Source organism: Lepeophtheirus salmonis, chromosome 7, assembly GCF_016086655.4.
Source record: "Lepeophtheirus salmonis chromosome 7, UVic_Lsal_1.4, whole genome shotgun sequence".
Lineage (NCBI taxonomy): Eukaryota > Metazoa > Arthropoda > Copepoda > Siphonostomatoida > Caligidae > Lepeophtheirus > Lepeophtheirus salmonis.
Genome location: NC_052137.2, coordinates 12,223,457 through 12,240,891, shown reverse-complemented (window position 1 = coordinate 12,240,891; position 17,435 = coordinate 12,223,457).

Below are 17,435 nucleotides of genomic sequence, written 5' to 3'. Positions count from 1 at the left end.
CCAATTTCAAGATAGAAAGAGAAAGTAGGACGTTTAGGCAAACCTATACAATGTACCCAAAAACTTCGGTGAGCTAAGTTCAAAGCACAAAATATCATAGGAAGGTTTTTGGCTACAAAAAAAAATATATCTGACCTCTACCCAGTATTATGAAATACGGGACTTCATTGTAACTGCCTTGCCTTTATTCAATCAAATGAACAAGCTTAGAATTACCGAACGTGGGGATCTACGTCTTCTTTTTAGTTAGTTTAAACCTGATATAGTGGAACTAGTATTACGGTCTCTACACCAAATTCACCTATCCCATTATGTTCATTTTGGAAGAAAAACTTATATGGGGGGGGGGGCTTGAAGTTTATATTGTAGCTAAGGGGCCACAGCCCTGAAAAAGTTTTGTAACCCCTGTCCTGTCCGGCCGTCATATATGCGTTTGTTTGATTGGTTAGGAGATAAACATTAATAGATTTCTTTTTAATCCCTTATTCTTTCATTTTTCACAGCATTTATTATATTCATGCAATTTTCAAAGAACTTCATATCTCATCACAATTTATGTTCATAATTCATGTACAATTTGTCGTTAATTTTCCAACATATTTCCATACTAACCCTGTAAGAATTTGTACAAGAAAAATAACTAATTTTTTATTTCCTTTAATTGTTTCCTAGTTTCACATCAATTACAAATAAATATTCATTCTAGAATACCAAGGTTAAGATTGTGCTTTTTATTATTGTTTGAAAAGGTGACCTTTTATAAAAAAGAATTTATATCAAACTTCAAATCATTTATCAATCATCTTCTACCCATTCCCGGCTTACGAATCATTTTATGTAGATACATTCTTTGATCATTAAAAGCATAGATTTCTTATTAACTAATTTATTCGATTATAAAAGTTAAGAAGTATGTCAAAACGTAGCGTAACTAATATTGCCAAGTATTTTCATGAAAAATGTGCATAAGATTTTGTCTATAATTTCATTCGAAACCGTTCCAATAATCACTCCAATCTGTTTTTCCCTTATATTAAATAGAAAATAGACAAATTTAAACAATAAAGTTTTTCTTAACGATCCATGAATTATTGTTTTTACATTTTCCCTTGAGTGTCTGATCTGTGCAAACTGACCTGTACTTCCTAGACTTTTCAAATGTCCAATAAATTCATAGACAATTTAAACCAGAGACTTTTCCGGAAGCGCGGGTAATTAGCAGGAGTAACTTTACTTCTCTATATAGAGGAATATCCAAGGCAAAACTCTTCAATTTTAAAGTAAGAAACCATAGTACGATTATGCCGAGTGTTGCCCCAAAAGTGATGGCACCCAACAGGAGAAATGTGAAAAATTTGTCTCAGGCCTTTCCATTTGTTATCAATAAGTCAAAATGTAACTTATTGAATTGTTTTATTTGATAGAGAGTGCCTCACATTTGAAGTATTGAAACATCTTCTCTGTTCATAGTGCATTCTTGAACCTTCTTAACAATGGGTGTGCAGAGTGGGATCAAACTCCACTGCAAAATAAGATTGCAAGGTATATTCTATACCTCCATTGCAAGACATCAAGATGAATGTGCGCCTCTTCAAATATTCGTCGAAATTTGAGTATTTCAAAAAATGATGTACTGTTTAAGCTGTGATTAGTGGAAGTAAATAAGGACAAATTCCACTATTAGGGGGGAATTACTCCGATGTTCTCAATTATACTCGATATCTAACAAGGGATTGCCCTAATCCTATATGGATGAAATTAATTATTCAACATGTTATTTTACTTTAAATAACCTACAAAACTAAATATTTACCCAAAAATTATATTTAATCCTATCTCAAAAAGTTTCACAAGTAAAACTTTTTAGGATTTTTTTTATATTTCATTTTATGTCATCTGTACCTACGATATACAGGGTATACGGAAAGTTCTGTTAAATTAAATTTATATTGTAATTATATGAAAGGTTGCGATTTTTAATGTTTAAACTCTAGTTACGTCAAAACTAGATCAAAACAAGAAGTTTTGAATAAAATTATTGTTTTTTAACCACAAGGGAAGCCATGAGAGAGGGTATAATCAAGGAGTACCGAAGAACAAATCTCAACCAGCCATATAGAAACCTGAAGAGCCTGGAGGTCATCCCCATGCTAATCAAGAAAACCATTGAGAGGTACGAGGAGTCTTAATCTATCAAGGACAGACCCAGATCAATGTCAAAAGGAAAGACGGAGTCGTCAAGGCAAGGATTGCTAGAAATTCCAGGAGGAACCTCACCAAGATGACCAAGGATTTCAACATGGGTGCACCAACAATGAGAGACCTTATCCGAGATGACTTTGGGACGTATCCCTACAAATTGAAGAGGCAACAGCACCTCTCAAGGAAGGGCATGACTAAAATACTTGAGAGAAGCAATGTCATTCTTCAGAAGCTGAGGACTGGCTCGGCTCTCAACATTGTTTTCAGTGATGAGAAGATTTTGACTGTGGAACAGGCTTTTAATCCGCAAAATGATCGTATTTTGGCCAAAAAAGGTGAGCTGGGTGATTATTAATACATAAGTACACTCCTGTGTATTAATAATAACGTCAACTCTTGCATCCTTCAATCGAAAAGGATGTTCCATTAAGAAAGTTAGGGCATTTTATTATGTGACTATGACTAACAATTTGACTAGTCAGTGAGCTGATACAATTTAACAGAATTGAGTAAAATTACAAAAAACCTTTCTATTTGTTGTGACAAAGTATTGAAAAAGTCAAATTGGTTCAATTAAAGAGCCATCTAGCAAGTAAATAATAATTTATGTCAGTCAAGACGTTACCTTTATTGTATCACACAACCTTAAGTCCAAATAGAAAGAGAGAAAAAAACCGAAAATTAGTTGATAGTTAGACAAAAAAGTCAGTCATACCAACTGCTGAAGTCAGTCCTACCAACTGATATTTATCTCTTAAGTACTCTTATTTATCCACAGTCTTAATATGAATTACATAAATATACTAAATAATATTATAATTGTACATATCTTCGTTATTGCTTGGTAATATATTATTAAAAGTGTTACGATATATTCGAGTAACATGAACCGATCCATTGAGGCTCATGATCACATGAAGACACTATAAGATCCCAACGTATATCCCTACTAATGTACAACCCTTACTCAGATCCAGGCTTATAAGCGTTCTGGTTTTTTTTTGTTTTTTAACGTTCTGTTCAGTGTTCAATTCATAAAGTAAAATTAGAGTTACAAGCTATATGCAAGGTTGAATGGTTAAGTTGGTATAAAGGACTCGAGGGAGAATCTTAAGTCATACAGCCAAGTTAAGGTATACTCTCTTATAAAATCTCAGTGAAATAAAATTATACAGCTGATAAAAAAATTATATTTTAGGTATAGTCATAGTTTGGAACAAATTTGGAACCATCCAAATCAATCCTAGTTTCTAGAATTTGATCCAGTGAGCTCATAAATTTCCTTTGATTCTCTTGTTTGTATTGTTGATTGATAATAAAGATTTTAACGTAAGCTAATTTCATATGCTACAATGTAATCGCATTTGGTCCAAGCCAAACTCCAGCAAGTAACAATTTTAAGACTTTATCAAAGGATTCGTTCCAGATTAGTGTTCAACTAATTCGCTGATATACCTGTATAAACGGACCAGATATAGTCTCGTTTTAAAATATGGGAAGTCGGAGAATATTTTAATAACTCAAAATCTGATTTTAAAATGTTAATAACTCAAAATCTGATTATAAAATGTTAATAACTCGATTAAGGTCGCAAAATAGTTTATATCAACCACTCAACATTTCAAATTATTCTATGCTTACTCCATACCTGTTAAATTGAGTTAAATCAGATAATCAGGTATCTGTTATAGTAATTCGTTAAAACATATAATTAGTGATGCAGAGGTACAACAAACAACAAAAAATAGAAATTTAAATTCGTTCATCGTTTATTTAGAATAAATTACCTCTGATCCCTATTTTTCCAATATCTATATTAATAAAGCAAAGTGTGTCTTCTTGTTTTTCTGAAAGCATGAACAAATGACAACAAGTCACCAGGTGCATTTTATATGATCTACATATTTCATAAAACATATTTTGGTCTAAAAAAATGACAGTCTAATCGTATGAATGAAATATTTCAGGGGTGTGCATTTAGCATCAAACGTGTATAAAGAGTGTACTGCATATAGTGTTCCCTGATTGAAATAATATAAATATGTTTCATATGTGAAATAATAATGTAGTCGTATTAATGAAATATTGCAGGGGTGTACAATGTACATGTATGCAAAGAGCACTGTTTCTGTTGTGTTTTTTTTTTTTCATTATTGGTCTCATATGTATATTTTCTTAATAATCATGTACATTTTTAGTATACATATGTTCAGATTTTAATTAAATAAAAATGCTGATATGTTAATATGAATTTGTTTGTTTTTATTATTCAACGATCTAAAGAGGTTATCAGTCATCCAACATATCAAAAAAAAATGTTCTAAAACTCTTATTATTATTGTTTTTATAGGTCTTTATGGGGAAACATTTAAACATTTACAATCTTATTATAATATAACAAAATATACTCGAAAAATACTTCGTTTAAAAACATGTAGACAAACAAAAATTAAAATGCTACAATCAAGAGTATATAAAATAAATAATTTAGAAATAACATCAATTGGACAATGAACTAAAAAAATAAAAGAGTATAAATCTTCCATAAAACATTCGCATAAAGATTAGCAATATTTAAAATTCAATCGAGGTTGTTTTATTTTACTCTTTGTAATTTATAGACTATATATTTCGTTTTAATATTAATTGCATCAACTCTCTCATTATTTGAAGTAGAGAGGAAATCGTCTTTACCCAGTTGTTTATTGAATAATGTACTAACCATTTTAATAACGTCCCCATGAGTTTTAGATAAAGACTTACATTCCCACAAATATGATCAGTTGTCTCTTTTGAATATTGACAGAAGAAGCAAATTCCTCTTTCGTCATTAAAATACTTAGAACTAACCTCGAGAGACCCGGATAATATTATATATTTAAACCATATTTCACTCGAACTAGCAATCTTATTAATGATGTCGTTCCAAATATACGTTGAATGATGTTAAGTTTGGTGTGTACATACGTTTTCTCAAATAGGAAGTACTTTTAGCATCTTTATTTGTCGTTGTAGTAATATCCTTATTGTCAGTTGATTCATTTTTCTCGATTGTAGCTCCATCCAACTCTCTTTCTTGAAGAAGAGTAGATTTTTGAATGAGAATAGATCTATATTCAAAAATTTAAAGCCTTTTGCCAGAGCAGTTAATCCTGGAATGACAAAAATGGAAGCATTTTTGACACTGCTGACGGACTGAAACTCTTATTATTATTTTTCCATTTTTGAGGACAAAACACATATGAATTTATATAAGTATTGATTAGTTACGTGTAAGCGTGCTTATGAAAAACGCAGAATAACAATGAGGATTTCTTGGTGAGTTACCTTCTTTATTATTAAATTAAAATTTGTTTTCAGCTAACCTCTAATTAGTGTTGTGTCGGTCCTCATTTATTCGTTCAGTCCAGTCTTAGGACTAGTCCTATAGGTCCTTAGGGCTGTCGATTATTGGGACCAGTCCTTAACTGGAAGGGCTGTAGCCCCCAAAAAAAAGGATTTTTTGTTTTTTTCGAGGTCAGAAGGACTGTAGCCCCTGCTGATAGTGTTTGTACGAGATTTTAAGAAGGATTAATAGAAATAGAAGCATACTAAAGGTGTACCTACAAATAATATATCATGGAATTCAAGAATTTCATGATTATATACAGATGATTTCTTATATTTATATGTGAGAAGAACACAAAGGCTGAATTAAAATCATAAAATAATACAAAAAAAGGATAAAACTGTATCTTTCTTAACTATAAAGTATAGCTTTTTTGGTTTCATAACTGAGGAAGATAAAACTAATCGTGTAACAAAAAATTAACGACTTTTTCTCATGAATTAAAAAACAAAAACAAATAATAGGTCATTATTGTTTAGAATCTCTAGTTTAATTTGAAGTAATTTTAAATAAAAAGTAAGGCAACTGTGACGTCGTTTTTGCGTCTAAATTATGGCAAAGGATGAAATTTGATTACAAGGAGGCATCCTCCCCCCCATTAATTACTTTGAAAATAAAATTCAATTTTAGACCCTAATTTTCGAACAAGAGAAAAAAATTGAATTTGTGGGAAAGCAAATATTAAAAGTACATATTACTGTATTTGCAGAGAATTTTGACACCTTAAGTAACATTGAATCATTTTTTTACGTAATTTATATTTGATTTCTTCTCTTAGTTCATAAACAGATTGCCTTACATGTCCATCCCTTTATTGCATCTCGCAACCTTTCTTCCAAAAAGAAGAAAAAGTCCATATTCATATGGTAATTGCTCAAATAAGTCAATCATATCGACTGCCAGTTATCTTTAAAGTACTCCCTGCCCATCATTGTCAATTCTCCACAGTTTTTAAAACAAATTATATAGTATTTTATTCGATTGTTTATTACATTATTGTTTAGTAACATTCAATGTAAAGCGTAGCTATACACTTCTATTTATATATGATGGCCAAAATAAAATGGCCAATATATATTATTATTTACGACGAAGAATCAATAAGAACTTGTAATCCTGGCCTTTAGGAAATGGAACATATACATGCATAATAACTTATTACTTCGTTCGGGAGGGTTACATCCCCTGGAGCCCAACACCTGCAGATGTCCCTAGCCACTTGCAATAAAATTTAGGCCTGAACTCTGAGACTTATTTGATTTGGACCAGTACAGTGTTTCCGCAACGGTGATGTGGTATTTAATTTAATTAATGCGTATTGGCCCTATGAAAGATACATTCCCTTTGCACCAAGAAATTATTGATGACGACGAGGATAGTTCTATACCACTTATATTGATCGGTGATCTTAATGTTGACGTTAACAAAGATTATTAGACCTTCCCTAATAGTTGTATATTAGAGGAGACGATTGATAAACTGAATTTGGCGGCTATAGTGATTTTTTTTTGTCCCAGGAGCTACTCTTGGTCAAGAAGGGAACAAAAGTCTAGAATTTATTTGGCTCTTATCCCTCCGCAACTTTGGTAACTAGCTAAGAACGCACTTATTTGATCAAACCCCTATTCTGATCATAGAATCATAAAAGTTCAATTTCGGTATCAGCCTCTAAGCGTTCATTTTAGGATTTCGACATGAATGATAGATGATGATGGATTCAGGAAGAGTATGAGAAGCCATTTGAGAAATGGATATTAATATATCTACTCTTCAGAAGCGTCATTCGAAATTCTACAAAAATAATCCGGAGAGTTACATCACAAGTTTTATTCTAAGAACGAAGGAATTCTAAGATTAACCAAGTTCAAATAGAAAACTTTCTTGATAGCAATTCAATTTTTGCCCGTTCGATTATGGAGGACTCAATTAATTAATTCTAGAAGCTGAAATGGAAGCCAAAGTCATTTTAGAAAACAACTCGTCGAGAAGAATAAACTATCTGTCTAAAATGAAAACAAAAGCTCAGCACCTAATGTCAAGAAAATAGTTTTTGGTGGAAAAATCCTAACTAAAACTGAACTATTACAAGCTACTTCTATTCTGGATTCCAGGAAATTATTGGGTCTGGAAGACTTATTTTTTCAAAAAAGCGAATAGTGGCGCTGAATCATGAACAAAAAGTGTTTACTAAGGAGAATATCAGTCGATATATTACTCAAAAATATAAAGATAGTAAAGTTTTAGGTTCTGATGGAATTATTCTCAAAGTTTACTTAATGTTTCCAAGTGAGATTGTTCCTTTTCTTTATAAATTGGTAAAACGATGGAAAATAAAGGCAAGATGCCCAGTGACAAAGGGAAGAATAGCTCCAATTCCGAAGAAAGGAGACGGTTCCTATTTTATTCACTGGAGACCCATTACGATACTCAACGATTCATACAGAATTTTGTCCGGGGTTATTGCTGAACAAGTGGAGGAAATTCTCAATAAAAAGATTGGGATTCAACAGAAAGTTTTTTTAAGAAGAGGAAAATATATGGTATCTTTCGAAATAATCGTGCTTGTATTGACTCAGTTGCAGAAAGGCAAAATTTTGGAGTTGTAATTGCGATTGACTTCTATAAAGGGTTCGATTTTATTACATACCAAAAAATATTCAGAGCTATAAAAAAGCTCCTTCCTAGGAAGTTTTTTAATCCATTACGAGCATTGTTATATGATGGAACATCAACTATATCAATTAATGGAGAGGAAATTGAACCAATTACACTAAGGAGAAGTTGCAGGCGGGGCTGTCCTTCATCCCCACTGCTTTTCGTTTCTGGAGTCGAAGACCTGGTCGGAGGTGTTTTAAGAAAATTTAGTGGATTTGGTATGAAGCTAGCAGGATCGAATCACGTGATAAATCTCTACACTGACGAGTTCACTTTAACAATAGAGGGTAATTCTGATGAGCCAGAACTTGTGAAAAGAATTGAAGTTTTACTAAATTTTATTGAAAGGTTTCGGAAATTTCTATGAACAGAAGAAAAAAACTGTCATCTTACCCATTGGACCGTGGAACCCTTCTTAAGGTCGAAGAGTTGCCTCTTGTGAAATAAAAAGAAAAATTGAGATTTTGTGTATTGTTTGGAATAGAAACAGTAAGGATAAAAAAAAGTGGAAGGACATTTGTTCATTTGTTCCTCCAAGATTGTGTAAATGGAGATCCTTTAATCTTCAGAAACGAATAGATCTGTACAACCCATTTGTGGTACCTAGAGTTCTATGCAATGCCACATCTTGCACTTTTATATGTGAGAGAGCAATTATTGAAAAAGAAAAATGGTTCAGCACTGTATTTCATAAAAGTTACATTCCTGTGATTAAAAGACCAGAAAGTAAACTTCGAGATGGCATTACCAGACTTCCCATTGTCATTCCCAAAATTTATATTGGAGTTTTAATAGATCTAACAAGAAATCTGGAAACAGAATGGTGTCTAACTCTGACGATCTATCGTAGGATCTTGTTTGGGTCGGTTTTGAAGAACGATATTATTTCAAGGATATCCCAAGTTTGGGGTAGAAGGCATAGAATCCTTTGGAATTTCGTTCCAGTTTATGAGAACGATACCCCGATTAATTTGATAAAACAATGTTGAGAAAAAGTTTTTCTTTGAAAATTTACCATACCCAAAAGATCTAGAAGATAGTGTCATCAGGAAAAAAGTTTTTACCTTACTCGATTTTGAAGAACCTGTACCTTTTCTTGGTGGTAGATTCAGATACCCTCTATTAAGATCTCTGAAAGAGCATAAGTCCCCAAAGCCGTTGGATTTAAAAATCTCCAGGCCCTACAACAGTTTCGAAGTTAATAGGATACACAAAAAATACTTAACATTACTTAGTCTCCCTCAAAATTGGAAAAAAAAGGATCGTTGGGTCCTTAGCAAAAATCAATGACGGAAGGAAGTTTACGGGCCAACTCCAAATCTCTGCAGACTATATCAGATTCACAGGAGAGTGTAAAACTGTGAAGAATGTATTCAAATGTACAAAACCTAGAATTTGGATGTAAGTTCAACTCCGGAGTTAAAAATGGAAATTATAATGTTTATTTATGTATATGTATATACGCAGTAGCTCCGGGTTTATGTATGTATTAATATATTAATTAATGGTGGGGGGGAAAACCTGTAAATTCGTTATATCTTTGCAAAACGCCTAAATATGTCTTCAAAGTTCTATATTTCATTATTAAAAGACGAATTTCCAAGTTAAAATACGGATCATAGAGTTTTAAAAAAAAAGAAGCTCTTAAGCACTTTTTGGGTATCATTCCTCAAGAAAAGGTTCTAACGCATTATTTCGTTACTCAAACGTCTTTAAACGTCCTTCATATGCTTTATTTGATTGTTATAAGATAAATTCTAAGTAAAACAAAGATTTTATATTTTTTTTTTTTTAAATATGCTCATTTTAAGCGCTTTTTGGTCAAATTCTTCGAAAAAAAAAATTTAAATTCGTTATGTCATTGCAGATACGCCTTTTTACGTCCTCAAAGGGCTACATTTTATGATTAAAAAACCAATTTCTAAACAGTGATTTTTGATTTTTTTTAAATGCTCATTTTAAGTCTTTTTTCATTTTAATTCCTCGAAAAAAGCTTCAAATGCAATATTTCTTTGCTCAAACGCCTTTTTTACGTCCTCGTACTGCTATAGTTAATTGTTACAAGACAAGCTCTAATTAAGGACAAAGATTTCGGTTTTATAAAAAAAAATATGTCATTTTGAGACTTTTTTGTCTAATTCCTCGAACAAAGCTTCAAATGTGAGAATTCTGTAGTCAAACGCCTTTATAAGTCCTGAAAATTATATAATTAATTATTAAAAGACAATTTTCTGGTAAAACACAAATTTTGGATTTTTTGAAGAAATATGCTCATTTTTAATACTTTTTTCAGTGTATTTCCTTGAAAGAAACATTAATTGAGTTTTTTCTTTACTGAAACACATTTGTCCGTCTTCAGAGGGATATGCTTACTTATTCAAACCCGAATTTTCAAGAATTATAACGGATTTTGGATTTTTTGAAACAAATATGCTCATTTTAAGATATTTTTTAGTTTAATTCCTTGAAAATCTTTAAATATATTATTTATTACTTAAATACCTTAATACATCTTCTAGATAATTTATATTATGATTAAAATAAAAAAATTCCAAGTAAACGCAAAGATTTGGATTTTTTGAAATAATGATTGCTCATATTAAGTACTTTTTTGGTCTAATTCTTCGAAAAAAGCTAGAAATGCGTTATATCTTTGCTCAAACGTAATTATATTTCTTAAAAGTGTGTTATTTAATGATTAAACAACAAATTTCTTAGTAAAGACACGGATTTGTATGTTTTGAAAAAATCTGTTCATTTTAAGGGTTTTGTCTATTTAACCCTTTAAAAAAGCTTCAAATACATTATTTCATTGCTAAAAACGCCTTTATACGTCCTGATAAAAATAAATAAATGATAAAAAACACAAAGTTCTAAATAAAAACATTTTTTTTTTTTTTTTTGAAAATATATTTGATTTAAACCCTTTGTCAGTCTAATTCCTCAAAAAACCCCATTAAATGTTTTTATGTTCAAACACATTTAAAGGTCCTCAAATTGCTATATTTTATGATTAAAACACGATTTTATAAAAAAACAACAACAGAGATTTAAAATAAAACTGTGCTCATTTTCACCACCAATTAGGTTTAACTCCATACAAATTTTATAATACATTGTGTCTTTGTTTAAAAACGTTTACAAGTCACAAACTGCTATATTTAATGATTTAACTCACGAATTTCTAAGAAAAAGCACTAATTTTTGATTTTTTTTTTTAAATATGTTTAATTTAAAACCTTTGACAGTGTAATTCCTCGAAAAATACTGAAATGTGTTATTCTTCGTTCAAATATCTTTATATGTCGTCAAAGTATATTATATAATTATTAAAATAATTTTTCGATTTAATTAATCGAAAAAAGTTTCAAATTTGTTATTTTTGGCTGAAACACCTTTATACGTCTTCAAATTGCTGTATATAATGATTAAAACACGAATTTCTAAGTTAAATAAAAGTATGCTTAATTCAAATCACTTTGTTTGTTTAATTCCTCACAAAAGCTTTAAATCTGTTTAAATGTCCTCAAATTGCTATATTTTATGAATAAAACACGAATTTCTAATTAAAAACAGGGATTTTAAGCCCTCTTTTGGTTTAATTTCTCGAAAATACTTAAAATTTGTTATTTTTTGCTGAAACAACTGTATACGTCTGAAAATCGCTATATTTAATGATACAAACACGAATTTCTAAGTATAAAAACGTATTTTTGATTGTTTTTAAACCCTCATTTTAATTCCTTTATTGGTCATATTCCTCGAAAAATCATTAAAAAGCTTCTTTTTTTTTCTCAACCTCCTTTACACGTCCTCAAAGTGTTATCTTTAATTATCTAAAACACGAAATTATAAGTAAAAATACTAATTTTGGGTTTTTGATAAAAATATGCTTTATTCAAATCACTTTGTACGTTTAATTCCTCGAAAAAAACTTTAAATGCTTTATTTCTTTGCTCAAAAACCTTTATACGTACTCAATATGTTTTATTAAGGATAAAAACATGGATTTTCAAGTAAAACACAGATTTGGATTTCTTGAAAAAAATTGATCATATAAAGCTCTGCTTGGTTTAATCCCCTTTTTTAAACTTGAAATGCTTTATTTCTTTCTTTAAACGCCTTTAATTGTCTTTCAAGTGTTTAATTTAATGATTAAATCACAAATTTCTAAGTAAAAACAAGGATTTTAAATTTTTGAATGAATATTTGCAAAAAAAAAAAAATCCTCATTTCATTGATAGAAACGCCTTATACGCTAACAAATCGCTATTGACTCATGGTTATAAGTATAACGAATAGATTCGTTATTTTGATAGCTATATGTGTGTTTGTATAATATAAACACAAATTTCAAGTAAAATAGGGATTTTAGTTATTACTTTTTTAAACTATTCATCTTTATACCCCTTTTTCGGTTAAATTCCCTCAAAATCTTTCAATGCGTTATTTCTTTGTTAAAATACCTTAATTCGTCTTTAAAGTGTGTTATATAATGATTAAAACACCTTTTTCTAAGTAAAAACACAAATTTTGGTTGTTTGAATTTTTTTTACTCATTTAAGCTCTGTTTTTGTCTAATCCCTCAAAAAAGGCTTTGAATTGGTTATTTCTTTGCTCAAACGCGTTTAAACTTCCTCAATGTGTTATATTTAATGATGAATACCGAATTTTCAGTAAAAAAAGGGATTTTAAATTTTTGAAAAAAATAACCTAATTTTAAAACCACTTTTTTTTGAAGAAAATCTTTTAATGCGTTTTTCATTGCTTAAAACTCCTTATATGTCCTCAAAGTCCTATATTTAATTATTTAAAACATTATTTTTCATATAAAAACACAATTTTTTGATAAAAATATTTTTAATTTATAATCTTTTGTTATTTTATTTTCTCAATAAAAGCTTTAAAAGCGTTCATTCTTTTTTGCACGCCCTTAAATATCCTCGAAGTACTATATTTTATGATTAAACACGAATGCGTAAGTCAAAACAGGGTTTTTTTTTATATAAAAATATTTTTAATTTAAACCCTTTGTCATTTTAATTCCTCGAAAAGGTTTTAAATGCGTTAATTCTTTACTCAAATGCCTTTATATGTCATCAAAGTGCTATATTTTATAATTAAAAGACGAATTTCTATGTAAAAACAGGGATTTTAGATTTTGAAAAAATAAAAAACTATACTAATTTTTACCCCTGTTTCGGTTTAATTTCATTAAAGTCTTTTAATGCGTCAGTTTCCTTGTTCAAATACCTTTATATGTCTTCAAATCGTGTTATATAATGAATAAAATACGAATTTATAAGTAAAAACATAAATTTTGATTTTTTGAAAAAAAACTTACTTGTATTAATCTCTGTTATGTGTAATTCTTCGAAAAAAGCTTGAAATGTGTTATTTCCTTTCTCAAACTCCTTTATACTTCCACAAAGTAATTTATTTAATGATTAAATCACAAATTTTAAGTAAAAAAAGGGATTTTTAAATTTTTGGAAAAAATATCCTAATTTTTTGGCATTTTGCTATCTTAATCCTCGAAAAAAGATCTTCAAATGCTTTAGTTGTTTGCATGAACAAGAATTTCTATGTAAAAGACGTTTTTTGATTTTTTGAAAAAAAAACAAACACTCATTTTAATGTCTGTTTTGGTCTTACTTCTAGAAAAAAAAACCTTGAAAAGCTTCTTTATTTTTTGCTCAAACGCCTTACTACGTCCTCAACATGCTATGATTAAAACACGAATTTCGCAGTCAAAATATAGATTTTAGATTTTTTTGAAGAAAAAAAAAGCTCATTTTAATTTTGTTCTCGGTTTAATTTCTCAAAAATCCATGAATGCGTTATTTCTTTGCTTAAACACCTTAATACTTCTTCACAACGTTTTATATAATGATAAAAACGCAGATTTCCAAATAAAAACAGAGATTTGAATTTTTGAAAAAAAAATTGACACGATACAGCTTTGTTTCGTCTAATTACTCCAAAAAAGGTTTAAATGTGTTATTTCTTTGCTCAAATACCTTTATACTTCTTTTAAGTATTTTATTTGATGATTAAATCATGAATTTCTAAGTAAACACACAAATTTGGATTTTTTCAAAAAGAAAGTTTATTTAAGCCCTTTTCCTTTCTTATTCTTCGAAAAAAAAAGCTTAAAATGCGTTATTTTCTTTGCTCAAATGCCTTCATACGTCTTCAAAGTGTTATGGGGAAATTTGGAACAAGTTACTACCCTGGGTGAGTTAATACAACACTGAATATGAGAGAACTATAGAAAATTCAGAGTTGTGTAATTTTAACATATAGGTGGGACACTATTTTAACTTCTTAATTAAATTTTATAAGAAGATTCAGTAAAATGTACATGATTTAAGGATTAAAATTTAAATATTGGTCAAATTTGCATATTTGATATCACTATAGTTTTTGCTTAAATGGTTATCTTATTAATTTTTACCTGCCGGAATTATTCATTAGACATTAGTGAATGATTTGAATAATTAAATGAGATGACTGTTGGGGCAAGTTGAAACACTTTGTTAGGTACATGTTGATACATGTGGGGGAAGGTTATGTAACATTTGAATATATTCGTGATGGTGGATAGGAAATTTTTGAAAAGTAAACACCCTTTCAAATATACCATCTGAAGTACTTTAAGTAGAACAAAGTTTAGTAATTACAATGTCAACAGATAAGTTACATTCAGAGTCCATATATTTGTGCGTGTGGAATTAATAGTGTATGGTTTGGAAATTTGTAAGTAGTGTAGTGATCTTAGAAACATTTTATAATCTCTAATTTGTATATAGATTTCATGAGGATGGTGAGGAATTATCAAAGAAAAACTAACCGTTGAAAAGACACAGAAGTGTTAAAGCTTGCTGTTACGGCCATCCAGAATGGATCCTCACTTAGGAGCACGGCGAAATCATTTAACACTGACAAAATGACATTGAGTAGAGATATGGCATCTAAATCCAAGAAATCCAAAAGTTATCAAAGTACTAGAATGGCTCAGAGAATATTCAACGACCAGCAAACATATCAAAGATTTGGTTAATAGATTTCATGGACTCTCTTCCGTAAAGTATCGCAAGTTAGCATTTGATTTTGCTGAAAGTTTATTTTAAGCCCTTTTCCTTTCTTATTCTTCGAAAAAAAAGCTTCAAATGCGTTATTTTCTTTGCTCCAATGCCTTCATACCTCCTCAAAGTGTTATAGACAGATTTTTGATTTTGATTTTTTTTTTAAATATGCTCATTTTTTGGTCTAAGTCCTCGAAAAAAAATTGAAATCCGTTATTTCAAGCAATAAAAATAGGAGATAGGGACGGTTAGTCACCCAACATATAATAGGCAATATATATATTTATATTTGACCCTGCTATTTTAAAAAAAACGATGTACAGAGCCTGCATGAAGATGATTTAGTATGGTAGTTTTGATTCTTGACATTGGACATAAAATCGTTCCCTTCAAACGTCCAATCCCATTTTGTCTCTCTTTTTGGTACTTTTAAAATATCCCAAATTTGAAAGTTCCCTCTCCAAGGCATCATTTTCACAAATATTATAATAAAGTAGTATCTCCATTTACCATTTCAATTAGTTTTGGAACACATAAGTATATTTAAATCACCAGAATATTTGACCATTATTTTTTTAGACCTAATTAAACACTAAATTAAGTTGTTTTTTTTATATACTGATTTATGATGACAACATGGGCAGATATGATTAATGTTATTAGAACAAGGCTAGGTAACAAAAAAATTGTAGGCATACACAGCAGATGTATTAAATAATTATCTCTGCTTCTATTTATAGTGACACCATTGGATTCATTTGTTTGGGCCTATGTATTACATATAAAAAATGTAGTAATTTAAATTATTTTTTTCGATTTTTCTTATTTTTAGGGGCTTTCAAATATTATATTTAGTAATAATCCTGTATTTGGGACCCCCATGATGTTGAACCTCTGTTGAGGTTATGTATTTCCAGTGAGAACTGAAAATTGTTGCTTACTAATAATAATGGATATGATGACTTTTGTGTCTGGTTTCAAGTACGTCCTTAAAAATTTTGAAATTATGCATCCCACAATTTAGTTTTTTTTTAATAATGTTTTTGATAGATGATCGATGATCAATATTGTATATCCTTCTTTAGATTTTTATATGATGCAGATCCGTTGAGTTTTTACTGAATCCGTCCTAGTTTTTTTTTTTTTTTTGCTTTTTTTTCCCCGTATTCCTTTTTTCTGTTTCTCTTGAATAAACTTTTAGCGTCTAATTTATTTTAGATTATTTTTCAGTAGTCAGAGGAGAGCCTTGCTGACTACTACATCCTTATGTATACATATATATATATATACATATTTATATTATTTATTTTCAGAAGACAAAAATTAATATTAATTAATAATATATGTTATTAAAGAAGAGATTGAAGAATGTCAAGATTTGTTTGTTGTATTCCTTCTTCCAAAAAGAAGATTCTTGTGAAAGACAAATACAGCCTCAATGCATCGAAAAAACAATGAGGATTTCAGAAAATGAAAAACCTATTTTACTTACTAATTTTCAAGAAGACGAAGCCTTTACTTCGAAACAAGTAAGTGTCGACCTCATCAGAATAACAACTTTATATTTTATACTTATTAAGGTTATCAATAGAGTTTGACATATATATCTGATAGAGAATAATTCATTATGCAACAAATTTATGTCTTGGAACAACCGCCGTCTAAAAAACATAGCTATAATTTGTTTTTAAGCCATAGAACACGAACATATTGTTTAAAATTTTCAATTGTTTTAAATTTGGTTTTTAAAGCAATAACCTTAAAAAAACGTTTTTAGAGTATAATTTCGATTTAGAGCCATACTTTGAAATGAAATTACCATTTATTGAAATAATTAAAGATTTCAATTTATATAAAAAAAAAACATTTCGCCATTCAAAAGATAAAATATTGAGTAAGTTATCGTGAATACTGTTTCTACAAAATTGATTTTATCATACAAAAATTAAGCAAAATTAAGTTTCTTATTCATAAAATAAGAAACTTTTTCAATAGCATAGCATAGCTAAAACTAAAAAATAAACCTAGATTACATTTCACCGGCACCCACAATATGAAATACAAATAATTGAAAAAGTGACACCAAAAACAGAAATGATGAG